Here is a 19395-nt window from a genome sequence, read left to right as displayed (position 1 = left end):
CATTCCGAACCTTACCGATAGAGACAATAATGTACCAGAACATTCCAAACCTCACCAACAGAGACCAGAAAGTACCGGACCATTCCAAACCTCACCAATAGATACTACAAAACACTAGACCATTCCAAACCTCACCGATAGAGACAACAAAGTACCAGAACATTCCAAACCTCACCGATAGAGACAATGAAGCACCAGACCATTCCAAACCTCGCCGATAGAGACAACAACGTACCAGACCACTCCAAACCTCACCGATAGAGATCATAAAGCACCAGACCACTCCAAACCTCACCGATAGAGACAACAAAGTACCGGACCATTCCAAACCTTGCCGATAGTGACAACAAAGTACCGGACCATTCCAAACCTCACCAATAGAGACAACAAAGCACCATAATGTTCCAAACCTCACCGATAGAGACAACAAAGTACAGGACCGTTCCAAACCTCACCGATAGTGACAACAAAATACCAGACCATTCCAAACCTCACCGATAGAGACAACAAAGCACCAGACCATTCCAAACCTCACTGATAGAGACTACAAAACACTACACCATACCAAACCTCGCCGATAGAGACAACAAAGCACCAGACTGTTCCAAAACTCACCGATAGAGTCAACAAAATACCGGACCGTTCCAAACCTTACCGATAGAGACAATAAAGTACCGGAATATTCCAAACCTCACCGACAGAGACAACAAAGCACCAGAATGTTCCAAAACTCACCAATAGAGACAAGAAAGAACCAGACTGTTCCAAACCTCACCGATAGAGACAACGAAGCACCAGACCATTCCAAACCTCACCGATAGAGACAACAAAGCACCAGACCATTCCAAACCTCACTGATAGAGACAACAAAGCACCAGACCATTCCACACCTCACCGATAGAGAAAACAAAGCACGGGACCATTCCGAAACTCACCGATAGAGACAACAAAGCACCAGATCATTCCAAACCTCACCGATAGAGACAACAAAGCACCAGACCGTTCCAAACCTCACCGATAGAGACAACAAAGCACCAGACCATTCCGAACCTTACCGATAGGGACAATAATGTACCAGAACATTCCAAACCTCACCGACAGAGACCAGAAAGTACCGGACCATTCCAAACCTCACCAATAGATACTACAAAACACCAGACCATTCCAAACCTCACCGATAGAGACAACAAAGTACCAGACCACTCCAAACCTCGCCGATAGAGACAACAACGTACCAGACCACTCCAAACCTCACCGATAGAGATCATCAAGCACCAGACCACTCCATACCTCACCGATAGAGACAACAAAGTACCGGACCATTCCAAACCTCGCCGATAGTGACAACAAAGTACCGGACCGTTCCAAACCTCACCGATAGAGACAACAAAGCACCATAATGTTCCAAACCTCACCGATAGAGACAAAAAAGTAGAGGACCGTTCCAAACCTCACCGATAGAGACAACAAAGTACAGGACCGTTCCAAACCTCACCGATAGAGACAACAAAGCACCAGACCGTTCCAAACCTCACCGATAGAGACAACAAAGTACCAGACCATTCCAAACCTCACCGATAGAGACAACAAAGCACCAGACCATTCCAAACCTCACCGATAGAGACAACAAAACACCACACCATTCCAAACCTCACCGATAGAGATAACAAAGTACCAGACCATTCCAAACCTCGCCGATAGAGACAATGAAGCACCAGACCATTCCAAACCTCACCGATAGAGACAACAAAGCACCAGACTGTTCCAAAACTCACCGATAGAGTCAACAAAATACCGGACAGTTCCAAACCTTACCGATAGAGACAATAAAGTACCGGAATATTCCAAACCTCACCGACAGAGACAACAAAGCACCAGAATGTTCCGAAACTCACCAATAGAGACAAGAAAGAACCAGACTGTTCCAAACCTCACCGAAAGAGACAACAAAGTACCAGTCCATTCCAAGCCTCACCGATAGAGACAACAAAGCACCAGACCGTTACAAACCTCACCGATAGAGACAACAAAGTACCGGACCGTTCCAATCCTCACCGATAGAGACAACAAAGTACCAGACCGTTCCAAACCTCACCGATAGAGACAACAAAGTACCAGACCGTTCCAAACCTCACAGATAGAGACAACAAAGCACCAGACCATTCCAAACCTCACCGATAGAGACAACAAACTACCAGACTGTTCCAAACCTCACTAATAGAGACAACAAAGTACCGGACCATTCCAAACCTCACCAATAGAGACAAGAAAGCACCAGACCATTCCAAACCTCACCGATAGAGACAACAAAGCACCAGACCGTTCCAAACCTCACCGATAGAGACAACAAAGCACCAGACCGTTCCAAACCTCACCGATAGAGACAATAATGTACCAGAACATTCCAAACCTCACCGACAGAGACCAGAAAGTACCGGACCATTCCAAACCTCACCAATAGATACTACAAAGCACCAGACCATTCCAAACCTCACCGATAGAGACAACAAAGTACCAGAACATTCCAAACCTCACCGATAGAGACAATGAAGCACCAGACCATTCCAAACCTCACCGATAGAGACAACAAAGCACCAGAACATTCCAAACCTCACCGATAGAGACAATGAAGCACCAGACCATTGAAAAACCTCACCGACAGAGACAACAAAGTACCAGACCATTCCAAACCTCACCGATAGAGTCAACAAAGTACCAGACCATTCCAAACCTCACCGATAGAGACAACAAAGTACCAGACCATTCCAAACCTCACCGACAGAGACCAGAAAGTACCGGACCATTCCAAACCTCACCAATAGATACTACAAAACACCAGACCATTCCAAACCTCACCGATAGAGACAACAAAGTACCAGACCACTCCAAACCTCGCCGATAGAGACAACAACGTACCAGACCACTCCAAACCTCACCGATAGAGATCATAAAGCACCAGACCACTCCAAACCTCACCGATAGAGACAACAAAGTAACGGACCATTCCAAACCTCGCCGATAGTGACAACAAAGTACCGGACCGTTCCAAACCTCACCGATAGAGACAACAAAGCACCATAATGTTCCAAACCTCACCGATAGAGACAAAAAAGTAGAGGACCGTTCCAAACCTCACCGATAGAGACAACAAAGTACAGGACCGTTCCAAACCTCACCGATAGAGACAACAAAGCACCAGACCGTTCCAAACCTCACCGATAGAGACAACAAAGTACCAGACCATTCCAAACCTCACCGATAGAGACAACAAAGCACCAGACCATTCCAAACCTCACCGATAGAGACAACAAAACACCACACCATTCCAAACCTCACCGATAGAGATAACAAAGTACCAGACCATTCCAAACCTCGCCGATAGAGACAATGAAGCACCAGACCATTCCAAACCTCACCGATAGAGACAACAAAGCACCAGACTGTTCCAAAACTCACCGATAGAGTCAACAAAATACCGGACCGTTCCAAACCTTACCGATAGAGACAACAAAGCACCAGAATGTTCCAAAACTCACCAATAGAGACAAGAAAGAACCAGACTGTTCCAAACCTCACCGATAGAGACAACAAAGCATCAGACCATTCCAAACCTCACCGATAGAGACAACAAAACACCAGCCCATTCCAAACCTCACCGAAAGAGACAACAAAGTACCAGACCGTTCCAAACCTCACCGATAGAGACAGCAAAGCACCAGTCCATTCCAAGCCTCACCGATAGAGACAACAAAGCACCAGACCGTTACAAACCTCACCGATAGAGACAACAAAGTACCGGACCGTTCCAATCCTCACCGATAGAGACAACAAAGTACCAGACCGTTCCAAACCTCACCGATAGAGACAACAAAGTACCAGACCGTTCCAAACCTCACAGATAGATACAACAAAGCACCAGACCATTCCAAACCTCACCGATAGAGACAACAAAGTACCAGACTGTTCCAAACCTCACTAATAGAGACAACAAAGTACCGGACCATTACAAACCTCACCGATAGAGACAACAAAGTACCAGACTGTTCCAAACCTCACTAATAGAGACAACAAAGTACCGGACCATTCCAAACCTCACCGATAGAGACAAGAAAGCACCAGACCATTCCAAACCTCACCGATAGAGACAACAAAGTACCAGACCATTCCAAACCTCACCGATAGAGACAACAAAGCACCAGACCGTTCCAAACCTCACCGATAGAGACAACAAAGCACCAGACCGTTCCAAACCTCACCGATAGAGACAATAATGTACAGGAACATTCCAAACCTCACCGACAGAGACCAGAAAGTACCGGACCATTCCAAACCTCACCAATAGATACTACAAAGCACCAGACCATTCCAAACCTCACCGATAGAGACAACAAAGTACCAGAACATTCCAAACCTCACCGATAGAGACAATGAAGCACCAGACCATTCCAAACCTCACCGATAGAGACAACAAAGCACCAGAACATTCCAAACCTCACCGATAGAGACAATGAAGCACCAGACCGTTGAAAAACCTCACCGACAGAGACAACAAAGTACCAGACCATTCCAAACCTCACCGATAGAGTCAACAAAGTACCAGACCATTCCAAACCTCACCGATAGAGACAACAAAGTACCAGACCATTCCAAACCTCACCGATAAAGACAACAAAGTACCAGACCATTCCAAACCTCACCGATAGAGACAACAAAGTACCAGACCATTCCAAACCTCACCGATAGAGACAACAAAGTACCTGAACATTCCAAACCTCACCGATAGAGACAACAAAGTACCAGAACATTCCAAACCTCACCGATAGAGACAATGAAGCACCAGACCATTGAAAAACCTCACCGACAGAGACAACAAAGCACCAGACCATTCCAAACCTCACTGATAGAGACAACAAAGCACCAGACCGTTCCAATCCTCAGTGATAGAGAAAACAAATCAGCAGACCGTTCCAAACCCTCAGTGATAGAGAAAACAAAGCAGCAGACTGTTCCAAAGCTTATTGATAGAGAAAACAAAGCACCGGACCATTCCGAAACTCACTGATAGAGACAACAAAGCTCCGGACCGTTCCAAACCTCACCGATAGAGACAACAAAGCACCAGACCGTTCCAAACCTCGCCGACTGAGAAAACAAAGTACAGGACCATTCCAATCCTCACCGATAGAGACAACAAAGCACCAGACCATTCCAAACCTCACCGATAGAGACAATGAAGCACCAGACCACTCCGAACCTCACCGATAGAGACAACAAAGCACCAGACCATTCCAAACCTCACCGATAGAGACAATGAAGCACCAGACCACTCCAAACCTCACCGATAGAGACAACAAAGCACCAGACCATTCCAAACCTCACCGATAGAGACAACAAAGCATCAGACCATTCCAAACCTCACCGATAGAGACAACAAAACACCAGCCCATTCCAAACCTCACCGAAAGAGACAACAAAGTACCAGACCGTTCCAAACCTCACCGATAGAGACAGCAAAGCACCAGTCCATTCCAAGCCTCACCGATAGAGACAACAAAGCACCAGACCGTTACAAACCTCACCGATAGAGACAACAAAGTACCGGACCGTTCCAATCCTCACCGATAGAGACAACAAAGTACCAGACCGTTCCAAACCTCACCGATAGAGACAACAAAGTACCAGACCGTTCCAAACCTCACAGATAGAGACAACAAAGCACCAGACCATTCCAAACCTCACCGATAGAGACAATAAAGTACCAGACTGTTCCAAACCTCACTAATAGAGACAACAAAGTACGGGACCATTACAAACCTCACCGATAGAGACAACAAAGTACCAGACTGTTCCAAACCTCACTAATAGAGACAACAAAGTACCGGACCATTCCAAACCTCACCGATAGAGACAAGAAAGCACCAGACCATTCCAAACCTCACCGATAGAGACAACAAAGTACCAGACCATTCCAAACCTCACCGATAGAGACAACAAAGCACCAGACCGTTCCAAACCTCACCGATAGAGACAACAAAGCACCAGACCGTTCCAAACCTCACCGATAGAGACAATAATGTACCAGAACATTCCAAACCTCACCGACAGAGACCAGAAAGTACCAGACCATTCCAAACCTCACCAATAGATACTACAAAGCACCAGACCATTCCAAACCTCACCGATAGAGACAACAAAGTACCAGAACATTCCAAACCTCACCGATAGAGACAATGAAGCACCAGACCATTCCAAACCTCACCGATAGAGACAACAAAGCACCAGAACATTCCAAACCTCACCGATAGAGACAATGAAGCACCAGACCATTGAAAAACCTCACCGACAGAGACAACAAAGTACCAGACCATTCCAAACCTCACCGATAGAGTCAACAAAGTACCAGACCATTCCAAACCTCACCGATAGAGACAACAAAGTACCAGACCATTCCAAACCTCACCGATAAAGACAACAAAGTACCAGACCATTCCAAACCTCACCGATAGAGACAACAAAGTACCAGACCATTCCAAACCTCACCGATAGAGACAACAAAGTACCTGAACATTCCAAACCTCACCGATAGAGACAACAAAGTACCAGAACATTCCAAACCTCACCGATAGAGACAATGAAGCACCAGACCATTGAAAAACCTCACCGACAGAGACAACAAAGCACCAGACCATTCCAAACCTCACTGATAGAGACAACAAAGCACCAGACCGTTCCAATCCTCAGTGATAGAGAAAACAAATCAGCAGACCGTTCCAAACCCTCAGTGATAGAGAAAACAAAGCAGCAGACTGTTCCAAAGCTTATTGATAGAGAAAACAAAGCACCGGACCATTCCGAAACTCACTGATAGAGACAACAAAGCTCCGGACCGTTCCAAACCTCACCGATAGAGACAACAAAGCACCAGACCGTTCCAAACCTCGCCGACTGAGAAAACAAAGTACAGGACCATTCCAATCCTCACCGATAGAGACAACAAAGCACCAGACCATTCCAAACCTCACCGATAGAGACAATGAAGCACCAGACCACTCCGAACCTCACCGATAGAGACAACAAAGCACCAGACCATTCCAAACCTCACCGATAGAGACAATGAAGCACCAGACCACTCCAAACCTCACCGATAGAGACAACAAAGCACCAGACCATTCCAAACCTCACCGATAGAGAAAACAAAGCACCGGACCATTCCAAACCTCACCGATAGAGACAACAAAGTACCGGACCGTTCCAAACCTCGCCGATAGAGACAACAAAGTACCGGACCGTTCCAAACCTCACCGATAGAGACAACAAAGCACCATAATGTTCCAAACCTCACCGATAGAGACAAAAAAGTACAGGACCGTTCCAAACCTCACCGATAGAGACAACAAAGTACAGGACCGTTCCAAACCTCACCGATAGAGACAACAAAGTACAGGACCATTCCCAACCTCACCGATAGAGACAACAAAGCACCAGACCGTTCCAAACCTCACCGATAGAGACAACAAAGCACCAGACCGTTCCAAACCTCACCGATAGAGACAACAAAGCACCAGACCGTTCCAAACCTCACCGATAGAGACAACAAAGCACCAGACCGTTCCAAACCTCACCGATAGAGACAACAAAGCACCAGACCGTTCCAAACCTCACCGATAGAGACAACAATGCACCAGACCGTTCCAAACCTCACCGATAGAGACAACAAAGCACCAGACCATTCCAAACCTCACCGATAGAGACAACAAAGCACCAGACCATTCCAAACCTCACCGATAGAGACAACAAAGCACCAGACCATTCCAAACCACACCGATAGAGACAACAAAGCACCAGACCATTCCAAACCTCACTGATAGAGACTACAAAACACCACACCATTCCAAACCTCACCGATAGAGATAACAAAGTACCAGACCATTCCAAACATCGCCGATAGAGACAACAAAGCACCAGACTGTTCCAAAACTCACCGATAGAGTCAACAAAATACCGGACCGTTCCAAACCTTACCGATAGAGACAATAAAGTACCGGAATATTCCAAACCTCACCGACAGAGACAACAAAGCACCAGAATGTTCCAAAACTCACCAATAGAGACAAGAAAGAACCAGACTGTTCCAAACCTCACCGATAGAGACAACGAAGCACCAGACCATTCCAAACCTCACCGATAGAGACAACAAAGCACCAGACCATTCCACACCTCACCGATAGAGAAAACAAAGCACGGGACCATTCCGAAACTCACCGATAGAGACAATAAAGCACCAGATCATTCCAAACCTCACCGATAGAGACATCAAAGCACCAGACCGTTCCAAACCTCACCGATAGAGACAACAAAGCAACAGACCATTCCAAACCTCACCGATAGAGACAACAAAGTACCAGACCATTCCAAACCTCACCGATAGAGACAACAAATCACCAGACCATTCCAAACCTCACCGATAGAGACAACAAAGTACCAGACCATTCCAAACCTCACCGATAGAGACAACAAAGCACCATAATGTTCCAAACTTTACCGATAGAGACAAAAAAGTAGAGGACCGTTCCAAACCTCACCGATAGAGACAACAAAGTACAGGACCGTTCCAAACCTCACCGATAGAGACAACAAAGTACAGGACCGTTCCAAACCTCACCGATAGAGACAACAAAGTACAGGACCATTCCCAACCTCACCGATAGAGACAACAAAGCACCAGACCGTTCCAAACCTCACCGATAGAGACAACAAAGCACCCGACCGTTCCAAACCTCACCGATAGTGACAACAAAGCACCAGACCGTTCCAAACCTCACCGATAGAGACAACAAAGCACCAGACCGTTCCAAACCTCACCGATAGAGACAACAAAGCACCAGACCGTTCCAAACCTCACCGATAGAGACAACAAAGCACCAGACCGTTCCAAACCTCACCAATAGAGACAACAAAGCACCAGACCATTCCAAACCTCACCGATAGAGACAACAAAGCACCAGACCATTCCAAACCTCACCGATAGAGACAACAAAGCACCAGACCATTCCAAACCACACCGATAGAGACAACAAAGCACCAGACCATTCCAAACCTCACTGATAGAGACTACAAAACACCACACCATTCCAAACCTCACCGATAGAGATAACAAAGTACCAGACCATTCCAAACATCGCCGATAGAGACAACAAAGCACCAGACTGTTCCAAAACTCACCGATAGAGTCAACAAAATACCGGACCGTTCCAAACCTTACCGATAGAGACAATAAAGTACCGGAATATTCCAAACCTCACCGACAGAGACAACAAAGCACCAGAATGTTCCAAAACTCACCAATAGAGACAAGAAAGAACCAGACTGTTCCAAACCTCACCGATAGAGACAACGAAGCACCAGACCATTCCAAACCTCACCGATAGAGACAACAAAGCACCAGACCATTCCACACCTCACCGATAGAGAAAACAAAGCACGGGACCATTCCGAAACTCACCGATAGAGACAATAAAGCACCAGATCATTCCAAACCTCACCGATAGAGACAACAAAGCACCAGACCGTTCCAAACCTCACCGATAGAGACAACAAAGCACCAGACCATTCCAAACCTCACCGATAGAGACAACAAAGTACCAGACAATTCCAAACCTCACCGATAGAGACAACAAATCACCAGACCATTCCAAACCTCACCGATAGAGACAACAAAGTACCAGACCATTCCAAACCTCACCGATAGAGACAACAAAGCACCATAATGTTCCAAACTTTACCGATAGAGACAAAAAAGTAGAGGACCGTTCCAAACCTCACCGATAGAGACAACAAAGTACAGGACCGTTCCAAACCTCACCGATAGAGACAACAAAGTACCAGACCATTCCAAACCTCACCGATAGAGACAACAAAGCACCAGACCATTCCAAACCTCACCGATAGAGACAACAAAGCACCAGACCATTCCAAACCTCTCCGATAGAGATAACAAAGTACCAGACCATTCCAAACCTCGCCGATAGAGACAACAAAGCACCAGACTGTTCCAAAACTCACCGATAGAGTCAACAAAATACCGGACCGTTCCAAACCTTACCGATAGAGACAATAAAGTACCGGAATATTCCAAACCTCACCGACAGAGACAACAAAGCACCAGAATGTTCCAAAACTCACCAATAGAGACAAGAAAGAACCAGACTGTTCCAAACCTCACCGATAGAGACAACAAAGCATCAGACCATTCCAAACCTCACCGATAGAGACAACAAAACACCAGCCCATTCCAAACCTCACCGATAGAGACAACAAAGTACCAGACCGTTCCAAACCTCACCGATAGAGATAACAAAGTACCAGACCATTCCAAACATCGCCGATAGAGACAACAAAGCACCAGACTGTTCCAAAACTCACCGATAGAGTCAACAAAATACCGGACCGTTCCAAACCTTACCGATAGAGACAATAAAGTACCGGAATATTCCAAACCTCACCGACAGAGACAACAAAGCACCAGAATGTTCCGAAACTCACCAATAGAGACAAGAAAGAACCAGACTGTTCCAAACCTCACCGATAGAGACAACGAAGCACCAGACCATTCCAAACCTCACCGATAGAGACAACAAAGCACCAGACCATTCCACACCTCACCGATAGAGAAAACAAAGCACGGTACCATTCCGAAACTCACCGATAGAGACAATAAAGCACCAGACCATTCCAAACCTCACCGATAGAGACAACAAAGCACCAGACCGTTCCAAACCTCACCGATAGAGACAACAATGTACCATAATGTTCCAAACCTCACCGATAGAGACAAAAAAGTACAGGACCGTTCCAAACCTCACCGATAGAGACAACAAAGTACAGGACCGTTCCAAACCTCACCGATAGAGACAACAAAGCATCAGATCTTTCCAAACCTCACCGATACAGACAACAAAGCACCAGACCACTCCAAACCTCACCGATAGAGACAACAAAGCACCAGACCACTCCAAACCTCACCGATAGTGACAACAAAGCACCAGACTGTTCCAAACCTCACCGACAGAGACAACAAAGTACCAGACCATTCCAAACCTCACCGATAGAGACAACAAAGCACCAGACCATTCCAAACCTCACCGATAGAGACAACAAAGTACCACACCATTCCAAACCTCACCAATAGAGACAACAAAGCACCAGACCATTTCAAACCTCACCGATAGAGACAATGAAGCACCAGACCACTCCAAACCTCACCGATAGAGACAACAAAGTACCAGACTGCTCCAAACCTCAACGATAGAGACAACAAAGCACCAGACCATTTCAAACCTCACCGATAGAGACAACAAAGGACCAGACCCCTCCAAACCTCACCGATAGAGACAACAAAGCACCAGACCATTCCAAACCTCACCGATAGAGACAATGAAGCACCAGACTGTTCCAAACCTCACCGATAGAGACAACAAAGCACCAGACCATTCCAAACCTCACCGAAAGAGACAACAAAGTACCACACCATTCCAAACCTCACCGATAGAGACAACAAAGCACCAGACCATTTCAAACCTCACCGATAGAGACAACAAAGTACCAGACTGCTCCAAACCTCACCGATAGAGACAACAAAGCACCAGACCATTTCAAACCTCACCGATAGAGACAACAAAGGACCAGACCCCTCCAAACCTCACCGATAGAGACAACAAAGCACCAGACCATTCCAAACCTCACCGATAGAGACAATGAAGCACCAGACTGTTCCAAACCTCACCGATAGAGACAACAAATCACCAGACCATTCCAAACCTCACCGATAGAGACAACAAAGCACCAGACCATTCCAAACCTCACCGATAGAGACAATGAAGCACCAGACCACTCCAAACCTCACCGATAGAGACAACAAAGCACTAGACCATTTCAAACCTCACCGATAGAGACAACAAAGCACCAGACCCCTCCAAACCTCACCGATAGAGACAACAAAGCACCAGACCATTCCAAAACTCACCGATAGAGACAATGAAGCACCAGACTGTTCCAAACCTCACCGATAGAGACAACAAGGCACCATCATGTTCCAAACCTCACCGATAGAGACAAAAAAGTACAGGACCGTTCCAAACCTCACCGATAGAGACAACAAAGTACAGGACAGTTCCAAACCTCACCGATAGAGACAACAAAGTACAGGACCATTCCCAACCTCACCGATAGAGACAACAAAGCACCAGACCGTTCCAAACCTCACCGATAGAGACAACAAAGCACCAGACCGTTCCAAACCTCACCGATAGAGACAACAACGCACCAGACCATTCCAAACCTCACCGATAGAGACAACAAAGCACCAGACCGTTCCAAACCTCACTGATAGAGACAACAAAGCACCAGACCATTCCAAACCTCACTGATAGAGACAACAAAGCACCAGACCATTCCAAACCTCACTGATAGAGACAACAAAGCACCAGACCATTCCAAACCTCACTGATAGAGACAACAAAGCACCAGACCATTCCAAACCTCACCGATAGAGACAACAAAGCACCAGACCGTTCCAAACCTCACTGATAGAGACAACAAAGCACCAGACCATTCCAAACCTCACTGATAGAGACAATAAAGCACCAGACTGTTCCAAACCTCACCGATAGAGACAACAAAGCACCAGACCGTTCCAAACCTCACCGATAGAGACAACAAAGCACCAGACCATTCCAAACCTCACCGATAGAGACAACAAAGCACCAGACCGTTCCAAACCTCAACGATAGAGACAACAAAGCACCAGACCATTCCATACCTCACCGATAGAGACAACAAATCACCAGACCATTCCAAACCTCACCGATAGAGACAACAAAGCACCAGACCGTTCCAAACCTCACCGATAGAGACAACAAAGTACCGGACCATTCCAAACCTCACCGACAGAGACAACAATGTACCGGACCGTTCCAAACCTCACCGATAGAGACAACAAAGCACCGGACCGTTCCAAACCTCACCGATAGAGACAACAAAGCACCAGACCGTTCCAAACCTCACCGACAGAGACAACAAAATACCAGACCATTCCAAACCTCGCCGATAGAGACAACAAAGCAACAGACCGTTCCAAACCTTACCTATAGAGACAATAATGTACCGGAATATTCCAACCCTCACCGACAGAGACAACAAAGTACCGGACCATTCCAAACCTCAACGATAGAGACAACATAGCACCAGAATGTTCCAAAACTCACCAACAGAGACAGCAAAGCACCAGACCGTTCCAAACCTCACCGATAGAGACAACAAAGTACCGGACCGCTCCAAACCTCACCGATAAAGACAACAAAGTACCAGACCATTCCAAACCTCACCGATAGAGACAACAATGTACCAGACCATTCCAAACCTCACCAATAGAGACAACAATGTACCGGACCGTTCCAAACCTCACCGATAGAGACAACAAAGCACCAGACCAATCCAAACCTCACCGATAGAGACAACAAAGCACCAGACCAATCCAAACCTCACCGATAGATGCAACAAAGCACTAGACCGTTCCAAACCTCACCGATGGAGACAACAAAGCACCAGACTGTTCCAAACCTCACCGATAGAGACTACAAAGCACCAGACCGTTCCAAACCTCACTGATAGAGACAAGGAATCACCAGACCATTGTAAAACTCACCGATGGATACAACAAAGCACCAGACCATTCCAAACCTCACCAATAGAGACAACAAAGCACCAGACCATTCCAAACCTCACCGATAGAGACAACAAAGTACCGGACCGTTCCAAACCTCACCGATAGAGACAACAAAGCACCAGACCATTCCAAATCTGACCAATAGAGACAAGGAAGCGCCAGACCATTGCAAACCTCAGCAATAGAGACAACAAAGCACCAGACCGTTCCAAACCTCACCGATAGAGACAACAAAGCACCAGACCATTCCAAACCTCACCGACAGACACAACAAAGTACCAGACCATTCCAAACCTCCCCGAAAGTGACAACAAAGCACCAGACCATTCGAAACCTCGCCGATAGAGACAACAACGTACCAGACCACTCCAAACCTCACCGATAGAGATCACAAAGCACCAGACCACTCCAAACCTCACCGATAGAGACAACAAAGTACCGGACCGTTCCAAACCTCACCGATAGAGACAACAATGCACCATAATTTTCCAAACCTCACCGATAGAGACAAAAAAGTACAGGACCGTTCCAAACCTCACCGATAGAGACAACAAAGTACAGGACCGTTCCAAACCTCACCGATAGAGACAACAAAGTACAGGACCATTCCCAACCTCACCGATAGAGACAACAAAGTACCAGACCATTCCAAACCTCACCGATAGAGACAACAAAGCACCAGACCATTCCAAACCTCACCGATAGAGACAACAAAGCACCAGACCGTTCCAAACCTCACCGATAGAGACAACAAAGCACCAGACCATTCCAAACCTCACCGATAGAGACAACAAAGCACCAGACCATTCCAAACCTCACCGATAGAGACAACAACGTACCAGACCACTCCAAACCTCACCGATAGAGACAACAAAGCACCAGACCACTCCAAACCTCACCGATAGAGACAACAAAGCACCAGACCATTCCAAACCTCACCGATAGAGACAACAAAGCACCAGACCATTCCAAACCTCACCGATAGAGACAACAACGTACCAGACCACTCCAAACCTCACCGATAGAGACAACAAAGCACCAGACCACTCCAAACCTCACCGATAGAGACAACAAAGCACCAGACCATTCCAAACCTCACCGATAGAGACAACAAAGCACCAGACCACTCCAAACCTCACCGATAGAGACAACAAAGTACCAGACCATTCCAAACCTCAGCGATAGAGACAACAAAGCAGCAGACCATTCCAAACCTCACCGATAGAGACAACAAAGCACCAGACCATTCCAAACCTCACCGATAGAGACAACAAAGCACCAGACCATTTCAAACCTCACCGATAGAGACAACAAAGCACCAGACCACTCCAAACCTCACCGATAGAGACAACAAAGCACCAGACCATTCCAAACCTCACCGATAGAGACAACAAAGCACCAGACCATTCCAAACCTCACCGATAGAGACAACAAAGCACCAGACCACTCCAAACCTCACCGATAGAGACAACAAAGCACCAGACCATTCCAAACCTCACCGATAGAGACAACAAAGCACCGGACCACTCCAAACCTCACCGATAGAGGCAAGAAAGCAACAGACCGTTCCAAACCTCGCCGATAGAGACAACAAAATACCGGACCGTTCCGAACCTTACCGATAGAGACAATAATGTACCAGAACATTCCAATCCTCACCGACAGAGACCAGAAAGTACCGGACCATTCCAAACCTCACCAATAGATACTACAAAGCACCAGACCATTCCAAACCTCCCCGAAAGTGACAACAAAGCACCAGACCATTCCAAACCTCACCGATAGAGACAACAACGTACCAGACCACTCCAAACCTCACCGATAGAGACAACAAAGCACCAGACCGTTCCAAACCTCACCGATAGAGACAACAAAGCACCAGACCACTCCAAACCTCACCGATAGAGACAACAAAGCACCAGACCACTCCAAACCTCACCGATAGAGACAACAAAGCACCAGACCACTCCAAACCTCACCGATAGAGACAACAAAGCACCAGACTATTCCAAACCTCACCGATAGAGACAACAACGTACCAGACCACTCCAAACCTCACCGATAGAGACAACAAAGCACCAGACCACTCCAAACCTCACCGATAGAGACAACAAAGCACCAGACCGTTCCAATCCTCAGTGATAGAGAAAACAAAGCAGCAGACCGTTCCAACCCTCAGTGATAGAGAAAACAAAGCAGCAGACCGTTCCAAACCTTAGTGATAGAGAAAACAAAGCACCGGACCATTCCGAAACTCACTGATAGAGACAACAAAGCACCGGACCATTCCAAACCTCACCGATAGAGACAACATAGCACCAGAATGTTCCAAAACTCACCAACAGAGACAGCAAAGCACCAGACCGTTCCAAAGCTCACCGATAGAGACAACAAAGTACCGGACCGCTCCAAACCTCACCGATAAAGATAACAAAGTACCACACCATTCCAAACCTCACCGATAGAGACAACAATGTACCAGACCATTCCAAACCTCACCGATAGAGACAACAATGTACCGGACCGTTCCAAACCTCACCGACATTGACAACAAAATACCAGACCATTCCAAACCTCACCGATAGAGACAACAAAGCAACCGATCATTGAAAAACCTCACCGACAGAGACAACAAAGCAACCGATCATTGAAAAACCTCAGCGACAGAGACAACAAAATACCAGACCATTCCAAACCTCGCCGATAGAGACAACAAAGCAACAGACCGTTCCAAACCTTACCGATAGAGACAATAATGTACCGGAATATTCCAACCCTCACCGACAGAGACAACAAAGTACCGGACCATTCCAAACCTCACCGATAGAGACAACATAGCACCAGAATGTTCCAAAACTCACCAACAGAGACAGCAAAGCACCAGACCGTTCCAAACCTCGCCGATAGAGACAACAAAGCAACCGATCATTGAAAAACCTCACCGACAGAGACAACAAAATACCGGACCATTCCAAACCTCGCCGATAGAGACAACAAAGTACCGGACCGTTCCAAACCTCACCGATAGAGACAACAAAGTACCAGACCATTCCAAACCTCGCCGATAGAGACAACAAAGCACCAGACCATTCCAAACCTCACCGATAGAGACAACAAAGTACCAGACTGTTCCAAACCTCACCGATAGAGACAACAAAGTACCAGACTGTTCCAAACCTCACCGATAGAGATAACAAAGTAGCAGACCATTCCAAACCTCACCGTTAGAGACAACAAAGCACCAGACCATTCCAAACCTCACTGATAGAGACAACAAAGCACCAGAATGTTCCAAAACTCACCGATAGAGACAACAAAGCACCAGACCATTCCAAACCTCACCGATAGAGACAACAAAGTACCAGACCATTCCAAACCTCACCGATAGAGACAACAAAGCACCAGAATGTTCCAAACCTCACCGATAGAGACAACAAAGCAGCAGACCGTTCCAAACCTTAGTGATAGAGACAACAAAGCACCAGACCATTCCAAACCTCACCGATAGAGACAACAAAGCACCAGAATGTTCCAAAACTCACCGATAGAGACAACAAAGCACCAGACCATTCCAAACCTCACCGATAGAGACAACAAAGCACCAGACCATTCCAAACCTCACCGATAGAGACAACAAAGCACCAGACCATTCCAAACCTCACCGATAGAGACAACAAAGCACCAGACCGTTCCAAACCTCACCGATAGAGACAACAAAGCACCAGACCATTCCAAACCTCACCGATAGAGACAACAAAGCACCAGACTGTTCCAAACCTCACCGATAGAGACAACAAAGCACCAGACTGTTCCAAACCTCACCGATAGAGACAACAAAGCAACCGATCATTGAAAAACCTCACCGACAGAGACAACAAAGCAACTGATCATTGAAAAACCTCACCGACAGAGACAACAAAATACCGGACCATTCCAAACCTCGCCGATAGAGACAACAAAGCAACAGACCATTCCAAACCTCACCGATAGAGACAACAAAGCACCAGACCGTTCCAAACCTCGCCGATAGAGACAACAAAGCAACCGATCATTGAAAAACCTCACCGTCAGAGACAACAAAATACCAGACCATTCCAAACCTCGCCGATAGAGACAACAAAGCAACAGACCGTTGCAAACCTCTCCGACAGAGACAACAAAACAACCGATCATTGAAAAACCTCACCGACAGAGACAACAAAGTACCGGACCGTTCCAAACCTTACCGATAGAGACAATAATGTACCGGAATATTCCAACCCTCACCGACAGAGACAACAAAGTACCGGACCATTCCAAACCTCACCGATAGAGACAACAAAGCACCAGACTACTCCAAACCTCACCGATAGAGACAACAAAGCACCAGACCGTTCCAAACCTCGCCGATTGAGACAACAAAGCAACAGACCGTTCCAAACCTTACCGATAGAGACAACAAAGCACCAGACCGTTCCAAACCTCACCGATAGAGACAACAAAACACCAGACCGTTCCAAAACTCACCGATAGAGACAACAAAGCACCAGACTGTTCCAAACCTCACCGATAGAGACAACAAAGTACCAGACCATTCCAAACCTTACCAATAGAGACAACAAAGCACCAGACCGTTCCAAAACTCACCGATAGAGACAACAAAGCAACACACCGTTCCAAACCTTACCGATAGAGACAACAAAGCACCAGACCGTTCCAAAACTCACCGATAGAGACAACAAACTACCAGACCATTCCAAACCTCGCCGATAGAGACCCAAAGCACCAGACCGTTCCAAACCTCACCGATAGAGACCCAAAGCACCAGACCGTTCCAAACCTCACCGATAGAGACAACAAAGCACCAGACCGTTCCAAACCTCACCGATAGAGACCCAAAGCACCAGACCGTTCCAAACCTCACCGATAGAGACAACAAAGCACCAGACCATTCCGAACCTTACCGATAGAGACAATAATGTACCAGAACATTCCAAACCTCACCGACAGAGACCAGAAAGTACCGGACCATTCCAAACCTCACCAATAGATACTACAAAACACCAGACCATTCCAAACCTCACCGATAGAGACAACAAAGTACCAGACCACTCCAAACCTCGCCGATAGAGACAACAACGTACCAGACCACTCCAAACCTCACCGATAGAGATCATAAAGCACCAGACCACTCCAAACCTCACCGATAGAGACAACAAAGTACCGGACCATTCCAAACCTCGCCGATAGTAACAACAAAGTACCGGACCGTTCCAAACCTCACTGATAGAGACAACAAAGTACCAGACCATTCCAAACCTCACTGATAGAGACAACAAAGCACCATAATGTTCGAAACCTCACCGATAGAGACAAAAAAGTAGAGGACCGTTCCAAACCTCACCGATAGAGACAACAAAGTACAGGACCGTTCCAAACCTCACCGATAGAGACAACAAAGCACCAGACCGTTCCAAACCTCACCGATAGAGACAACAAAGTACCAGACCATTCCAAACCTCACCGATAGAGACAACAAAGCACCAGACCATTCCAAACCTCACTGATAGAGACAACAAAACACCACACCATTCCAAACCTCACCGATAGAGATAACAAAGTACCAGACCATTCCAAACCTCGCCGATAGAGACAATGAAGCACCAGACCATTCCAAACCACACCGATAGAGA

The sequence above is a fragment of the Hypanus sabinus genome, chromosome 11 (genome assembly GCF_030144855.1).
Source record: "Hypanus sabinus isolate sHypSab1 chromosome 11, sHypSab1.hap1, whole genome shotgun sequence".
In the NCBI taxonomy this organism is placed as follows: domain Eukaryota; kingdom Metazoa; phylum Chordata; class Chondrichthyes; order Myliobatiformes; family Dasyatidae; genus Hypanus; species Hypanus sabinus.
This window is presented reverse-complemented; position numbering follows the sequence as displayed.